We start from the raw sequence: 7,842 nt of genomic DNA, 5'->3' as shown, positions 1-7,842 counted from the left end.
CCCAGGCTGGAACTCAACCTGCCCAGTCCCAACTCCATACTATCAATCCAGGTACTCATTACAAAATAAACGCATCCCTGAAGTGCTGCCTTTAATGGTTTGGTTTCCTTTACCTCATGCAGATCTCAACAAGTGAGGACTTCTGTGTCCTGATGAATTGCCAACGTATAGTGAGGCAACTCAGCATTTCCTCAGAGGAATATCACTCTTGTGCTTTGATATCAAACATATGAATCCTATAGTCTCTCTCCCATTCTTTTTCTGCTCAGCAAAAGTAAATCTTAGCCTTTTTATTATTATTCTGAAGAAGACATAGATATTTAAGATCTCATAATTTATTAACCATGTGTGTATATTTCTTAAAACCTGATAGGAAATTCTACCTCAGATGAGGACTGCATACAGCACTAGGAAGCATATGTATGTGTATAAAATATATATTTATTTTACATTTGAAGATGAATACCAAAATCAGAGATCCATGGTGGAAAAGATTTGCAATTTTAAATATGGATAAATTAGTGTTTCTCCATAAACTTATGTTTGTTTGTTAGTATCAAAGTATTAGGTGCTTTTGAGATACACTAACTTCAAAGTACAGATTATCACTATAAAACACAAGTAAAAAGAATTTTATATGAGCCGAATGTACATGAAAATTTAGATACTGAAGAAACTGGATAAGGAAAGTTAAAAGACACAATGAGAAACTGTGACAAGCAGAATTAAATGTAACAGAAAGGAATTTTTGAAGTGAACCAACAAAAGAAACCCCAAAAAAATTACTTGGTTGGTACTATACAATCTGAGCAGTAACACTGAAAAGGCAGAAATGTTCAACAAGCAAGTCTTTTTAAAGGTGAGAAAAAAACAGTGATAGAGTCTCTTTAAAGGGTGATGAAATGCCTTCAAGTGCTAAAGCAAGTCAGTTAAAACACAGACACCAGTATAAATCAACAATAGATCAACAGGTGATTGGCATGTAAAAAATAGAATATTTCTAAAAGAGCATCACCCTGAGGTGCAGGTGCTATCTTTTCAATAGCTCTAAACTACTTTGAAGATCAAAATTTATAGAAGAAAACCTAAAATAAAAGGCTAAGATAATAATAGACTTATTGTTCTGTGCAAAGTCACAGATTATATTCAACTTCATTAGAAAAGCATTAAAGCACAATAATACAATTAATGCAAATCAATATGGGCTCTTGGAAATTTGGTCTTGATTCTGTAATGTGATTAGAAGTTTAGCTACCAAAGGTAATTGCGTGAATATAATACACTAAAACTCCTGTGAGACATTTGACTTAGTGACTTGTGACATTTTGATTATGAAATTAGAACAATATGTTATATAGCACCATTTAAATAGATTAAAGCCAGTTTAATTGATAGCTCTCCAGATGAAATTGTAAATGACTAATTATTGTTGACCGGGTGCATTTTTAGCTCAGTTCCAGTGGGTTTATTTCTACTTAACATTTTTATCAATGAAGTGGAATTAAATATTAAATCATCACTAATAAAGTTTTCAGATGACATAAAGATAGAAAGAGGGGCCAATAATGAAGAGAAAACATCACTGATGCAGAGTGATGTGAATCCCTACTGGTCTCAGCCTTAATGGAAAAAAACCTGCATGTATTTGAGCACGAGGGTTCAGAAAAAGCAGCTAAGTTTGGATTATCACAATGGGGTTAATTAATGGCTGGAGCATGGTTTGTATCTGATGTTTTGTGTAAGGAAAACAGTCTCAGTGACCCTGTTATAAAGGAGTAGGTACAGATGGGCATCTTGTCAAGCTGACCATGCAACAAGCAAGTCTTGGTCATCTTTGATAAGGCACCCAGAACACTCACCCTGGTCCTGACAAGTGTGCTTAAACATCCCTGCTTGGACCCAGGTCTCTCCTGTCCAGAACAAGCATCAGCATTTTTCCATCTCCTGTGGTTACATATATGACACTGAAATGCACTTTCTTCTGAAACACATCCCTTCTGTGATTTTTCTGAGGTTAAAAAGGACAGACAGAGAAGCTGATCTGCTCAGTTATCATGCTTACTAGGTCAACATACAGGAGTTACTTTGATCTTGGCTCATGCAAGATATCAGGAAAAAGAACCCTCCTATTAAAATTTCATGTCTTATAATTAATGATCCCTTTCATAAAATTGCCTCTAATATCTTTGAATCTTAGACAGACTGAGTCTACCTGGAGGGAGAATTTTCTTTGCAGAGATGCATGAAGATCATAAATTGCCCTGTTTTAGTAATTTATTGGGTCTTCAAGGGCCTAAAACTTCCTTTTTCTAAAGAGCAGAATTCAAAAGAAATTTCCTGCTGTAATGAAATTAAGTATTGAAACATTAAAGATCTGCAACAGAATTAAGTATTTTACACATAACATCTCACAAAGAAACTTTGGATCTAAGGAAATTTGTTGCAAGATTTATTGTTTAGGATGACAAAAAAAAAAGAAAAAGGATTTAAAGCTTTTAGCATGAGAATGTTCTGGCTAAGTTCAAACCTGCAATACTAGCTTACTATCCAAAAATTATCCATGCGGTTGCTATGGAAAGAAATCAAATTAAGCAACATGTGCACACACAAACTGCAAACTAAAATCTAAACTGCAAAGCAGCTTGCAGAGAGCAGCTGGGAACCCCCCTCACTGAAACTCTGTCTGTAAGAACAGTGCTGTGAAACTCAGAGCACTTGCTGGTGAGCAGGCAGGAAGTTGGCACAAGATGCCCAGCAAACATCTGAGCAGTGCCTAGAATGTAGGAGCCCAGCAGAACCGTCTGAAGATGCAAGTCCAAGTTTCCTATGATGCCAGTGAAATACAAGTGTGGAAAAAGCATGTTGGATAAGCATTCAGGCTGCAGCCAAAAATTTTTTCTTTTACTTTTTTTTTTTGTGTGTGTGTTTGGTTTTTTTTAATTGAGATTAAATGGTTATTAACGCTAAGCCTATCACAGCTTCAAAAAAAATGAAGCTCCCCTTCTCTTCTATTGGCTCACTGGTCAAAATTACACCAGTACTCAAAATTCTGTTTTTCTTTCTTTCCAGCTGTGTACAGTATAACTACTGGTGCTAGTAAATTCAAGGAGAACTTCCACTGTTACCCCTCAAAGGCAACCAGAATTATTATTACAGCTTTTTTGGGGTTTTTTTGGGGTTTTTTTTGTTTTGTTTTTTTGTTTGTTTGTTTTTTTGTATTTTGGCAGAGCAAAGCCTTCTTTGAACTTTTGTCTTGGGCTTCTAAAACTACAATGACTTGTAAATAATTTATTCAGCTCAGATCAGACTGGCTGTATCCTAAAATTATGGTTACACGTTGTTTTGCATTATGTAATTGAATAGGGTGGGTGTGAAAGCCAGGGAGATTGAAAACTTTGGCTCACATATTCACTCGGCAAGTGTTGGAAGTGCAAGTTTGCCCAGATATCCTGAGCAGTGGGCAAGACTCAAAAGAGACTGTGGTCTTCAGATCTATCAGATTCCTGGGGTTTGTGGGATTAAATGTAGAAATCACAGCCAGAAACTCATATTCATTCTTCCCAGTGTTAGTGCTGAACTTAGAGACATGGCTCTTCTCATTAGTTTACACAGTTACAGGAGGAGAAAACAGATAAATTGCAGGAGGCCAGTGGACCATGTGAGGCATCTGGGATCTCATGTAGGTGCCCAACTTCATCTCTTCTACCTTTTATGCCAGAGTGCATCAGAACCTCTTTTCTGGGTTGTTGGGCAGAGCAAACTTCAGATGCTCCAGGCCTCAACTCCTGCTGAGATTGGCAGGAGACACCACAGCCCACTATTTGTCCCCCTGGCCATCTGGTGCCTGGGAGCTAGTTTAAGCTCCAAGCTGACCTTTCCATTCAGACTGCAAGCTTCTCAGAGGTGTATCAAAGCTGGTAGCTGAAGTGGCAAACTAATCACTTGCATGTAGTGCACACTGCTGCAGGCACCAGGGTGATAAATTGTCCAATTTTACTAAGCAAGGTTGCTCAGATAAAAGCTACTCACAGTAAAGGCATGTACAGCTGTCTTTGTTATGGACTGAACAATAACAGGCATGGCTCTGATGCTTTTTTGGTTTTAGTTTTGATTGTCAGAATCTTTCTCAAGGATGGGAAACACCTTCACCGAAACGATTTTTAAATCTGTAATTTGCATAAATATTTTAGATCATTTTCGAAGTAACAGCTGTCATGAAAGGCTGTATTTCCATTTGTTTACAAAAATAGGAAATCATTACCATTTTGATGTCCCACAAGAATTGAAAAACACATATGTAAACACAGAACAGATTAACACAGAGAACGAGTGTGTGTCCTTGTATTCACAATGGCTTAGCTGCCCTCACTGCAGTTGGGAGTCACAGGTTTATACTTTTTCATTGTACCCCATAGTAATCTCACTTTCATATTTAAGTTCTTTAGTATTTTAATTTTCTTTCAAATCAATTGTTGAAGTTTTATGGTTTTTTCTAACATATTACTACAATGCTTCACATTCAGATGCTCAGAATATTTGCAGATAGTCCAATATTTCTCTCCTTTTTATTAAAAATATTTATTCTACATATCAGAATGATTTTCACACATGCAAAACAAGCATCATGCATACTGTAGCTTAGTTCTAATAAGACAAGAAAATTATTTGCACTGAAGCCCCACACATGTATTTCTGACCTTTACAAATCATGCATGAATATGCACTATCAAAATTGTGTGAGCATCCTCTTATTAAAGTTGCAGGCTAACAAGACGGGCTTGCATTGATGCCTGCAGCAGCACAGAGCTCAGGACAATCTACATGCTAGGAGTTTGCCCCAGGTAGATTTGGACTCCCTTCTGCCATAACTACATGACTCCTGTCACAAGTGCCAGCTGTCTCAAGGCCAACTCAGGGAGTTCCTACAGTAAATTTTGTCTTGATTTTTTTTTGGGATATGGATGCCTTAGGTGTCATTTATAGCGTCATAAGTTACAAATATCTCTTGTGGTAACAAAGATTTGATTCATAGTTTCTGAATCTGTGGGAGTCACTGCCATACCATGTGTTCAGTGAGGAGCAGATCTGGAAAAGAATTGCAAAGCCATGATGCTCAGTGATGCCATCCTTACTTTTTATATGTTGTTTCCCTGCATAATACTCACAAAATCAAATTATGGTCCAAAGTTTTTTCCACTATGGGGTGGGAAATTCTTAGCATCTAAGATTAGGATGTACAAGAAGCAGCATATTAGTAAGTGGAAAAAGGGAAAATGTTCAATACCTGAAATGGCCAATGGGAAGCATGAAAGGGAAAGAAATACTTGAGCTCCTGTCCTTTCCTGGAGTTAGGCACCTTCACCAAGAGCTGAACGAGACTACCTGAGACCACGGCCTGACTCCTTACCCTGAATTCCACACGTCCCTTAACTGGCTGTCTTTTTTCTTCTAAGAGCAAACTGGAGGAACCTTCAGCCTGTGATGGCTGGAGAACTCACACCAAACAGGTTCTGTGACCTTCTCAGCTGTAGTCAAATGTCCAAAATTCAGAAACGTTTAAAATTGATGACATCGGACTTCAGACACAAGGCAGAAGAAACCTGTTGCCAGTGATAACAAAAATCAAAGTTAAATGGAGGGAGAAGATTACCTTTCTGTCTGTCATTCCTTCAGTCATTTATACCACCACTCTTGCTGCATGGCACTTTAACAGACATTGGGCAGCAGGACCATTTTGTTTTCCTATTTTCTAAAGTTGATACCTCACCAAGAGAAAAAACTAGAGAAGGAGCTCTTCTGGTCTCAGAAGAAAGGAAAAGATGCAGAAACAATAAACACGACCAGGTAAGCCCTTACTAAAGGTTTTATAGCTGCTGCTTAGTAAAAGTGCATGAAATGCAATTCCTCTTGTAGTCACAGGAGAGAGACAGTTCTCTTTGAAAACACAGAAGTGGGAGCTGCCCGAACTGGTTTTACTCTCTTCCAAATAAAAGAATAATGGAACCATTGCATTTTTCCACAAGCTTTTTGTATTGAATCTGTATCAGATAACATCTTCAGGATCTCACACCCACACTATCATTGCTATTTACATTTTGTCAATTACAAGAGGTTTTCCTACTCAAAATAAGTAAGATATACCTTGTAGTTGAGTTTAAATAGCCCCCTCACTTTCTCAGACTCTTTCTCCAGCAGCACAAGAACAGGACATGAAAACATCAAGCAAGGAGCCAAAACCAGCAAATGTTTAAAGGCATAAAATTGTGCACAGGAGCACATAAAACTAAAAATATTCGTTGAATTACTGATATAATCCAGGCAGCAGGGCTTGCTTGCACAGAATTCTGGAACAATTAGGATTGGAATAGAACTTCTAAGACCATTGAGTTCAACCACTGCGCTGCAATCTTCACCTTTATGGCTGTATTGAAATTTGGACTTTGACTCCACGGAGGTTGTTGGGTTTTCTGGGCAACATTCAGAGCAGGCAAGGAAAGAGAACTGATAGGGCAAAGATAACAGAGGGTTGAGAGGTATGATAAATTAAGCTGGGAAAACATTTTGAGTTAATTTGAGGGGGTAAGTGGGGATATCAAATCTGAGTGTCTCGGGGAACGGAGATGCTGGAAAACAAAACAATGCACGGAAAAATAAGACAAAAAGAGAAAACATGAAAGGATGAACTGGTGGCTTGTGACCAGAGTGTACAAAGCACTTGTGTATAACAACCCAGAGTGAGCTACAGACTGCTGTGGTAATTTGGGATGCTCTGTCTCATTGGAAATCTCATAGGATATTTTTCCATAATATCTCCAGACCAGTCAAGATTAACCTTTAAGGCTGGAAGACCAACTTGGATCATGAGTAGGATCTAAGGTTTTGCCCTGAGTTTCGACATCTGAATCCCCTTCACAAAATGTAAAACTGAAAAGTGCATTGAAAAGTGAAATCTCATAAATCAATAAAATCTGGTTTGATATTGAAATCACTTTCCAGCCACAAGTTCCTAAGAAGAAAAAATTTGCTGTAGGAAGGGTTTCATTTGATGTAGTTGCAGGCAACTACTGATGAAGATTAGTGCTTGTCAAGAACATACTGTCTTTGTAATAAAATATATATATATTTGTTTGGGGTTATTTTATGTTTGGTTCTTAGAAGCAAACAAACAAGCCCTCAAATTATCCCCCATTTAAGTGCTTTGGTAAAAACTTGCTTTATTTTAAGTTCAGATGTTTCAGTTTTTCTCAGGAAACTAGTATAAAATATAACAAGAAGAGTGCTCTTGCACTCCCACATCAGGCTGCAGGATAATTTAATCATAAAAAATGTAGCAATACTGCCAAGCCTTTTCAAGTGCTTTAAATAAGTCTAATTCATACATGTTATAAAAAGTATATGATCCCTACACATAAATAAAATTTGAAAGGGTACATAATTCACTGACAGGGGCCCTGAAAACACATGTCTAAGGCTGGGCAATAGTCTCTCAATCTATATAGGCTATAGGATTGATGCGTCTCACCTATAGTTACTGTTGGAGAAATCACAGTTTTTCTTTGGTGTTGGGACCATGAAAGGAAACAAATGATTGGATGATACAGCCTATATCTACGATTATTCTTCCCATAAATAGAAGTATTGAAATGGCTTTTTACTGGAACTATATTCTGTAAACAATAATGTAAATGTGGCCTTGGTGCTTTAAAATATGGGCCAAGTCTGCTGCATGCACTATTTTATGGGAAATTAAATTCAATAGATGGGACAAACCCTGGTCACATTTACACTGGGGTAAATCCAGAGTATTGGAAAAGCAGCAGTGAACAAGAAAAAAAATTCTTC

This window comes from Serinus canaria, chromosome 1 (genome assembly GCF_022539315.1).
Source record: "Serinus canaria isolate serCan28SL12 chromosome 1, serCan2020, whole genome shotgun sequence".
Lineage (NCBI taxonomy): Eukaryota > Metazoa > Chordata > Aves > Passeriformes > Fringillidae > Serinus > Serinus canaria.
Note: the sequence above shows the minus strand (reverse complement) of the source record.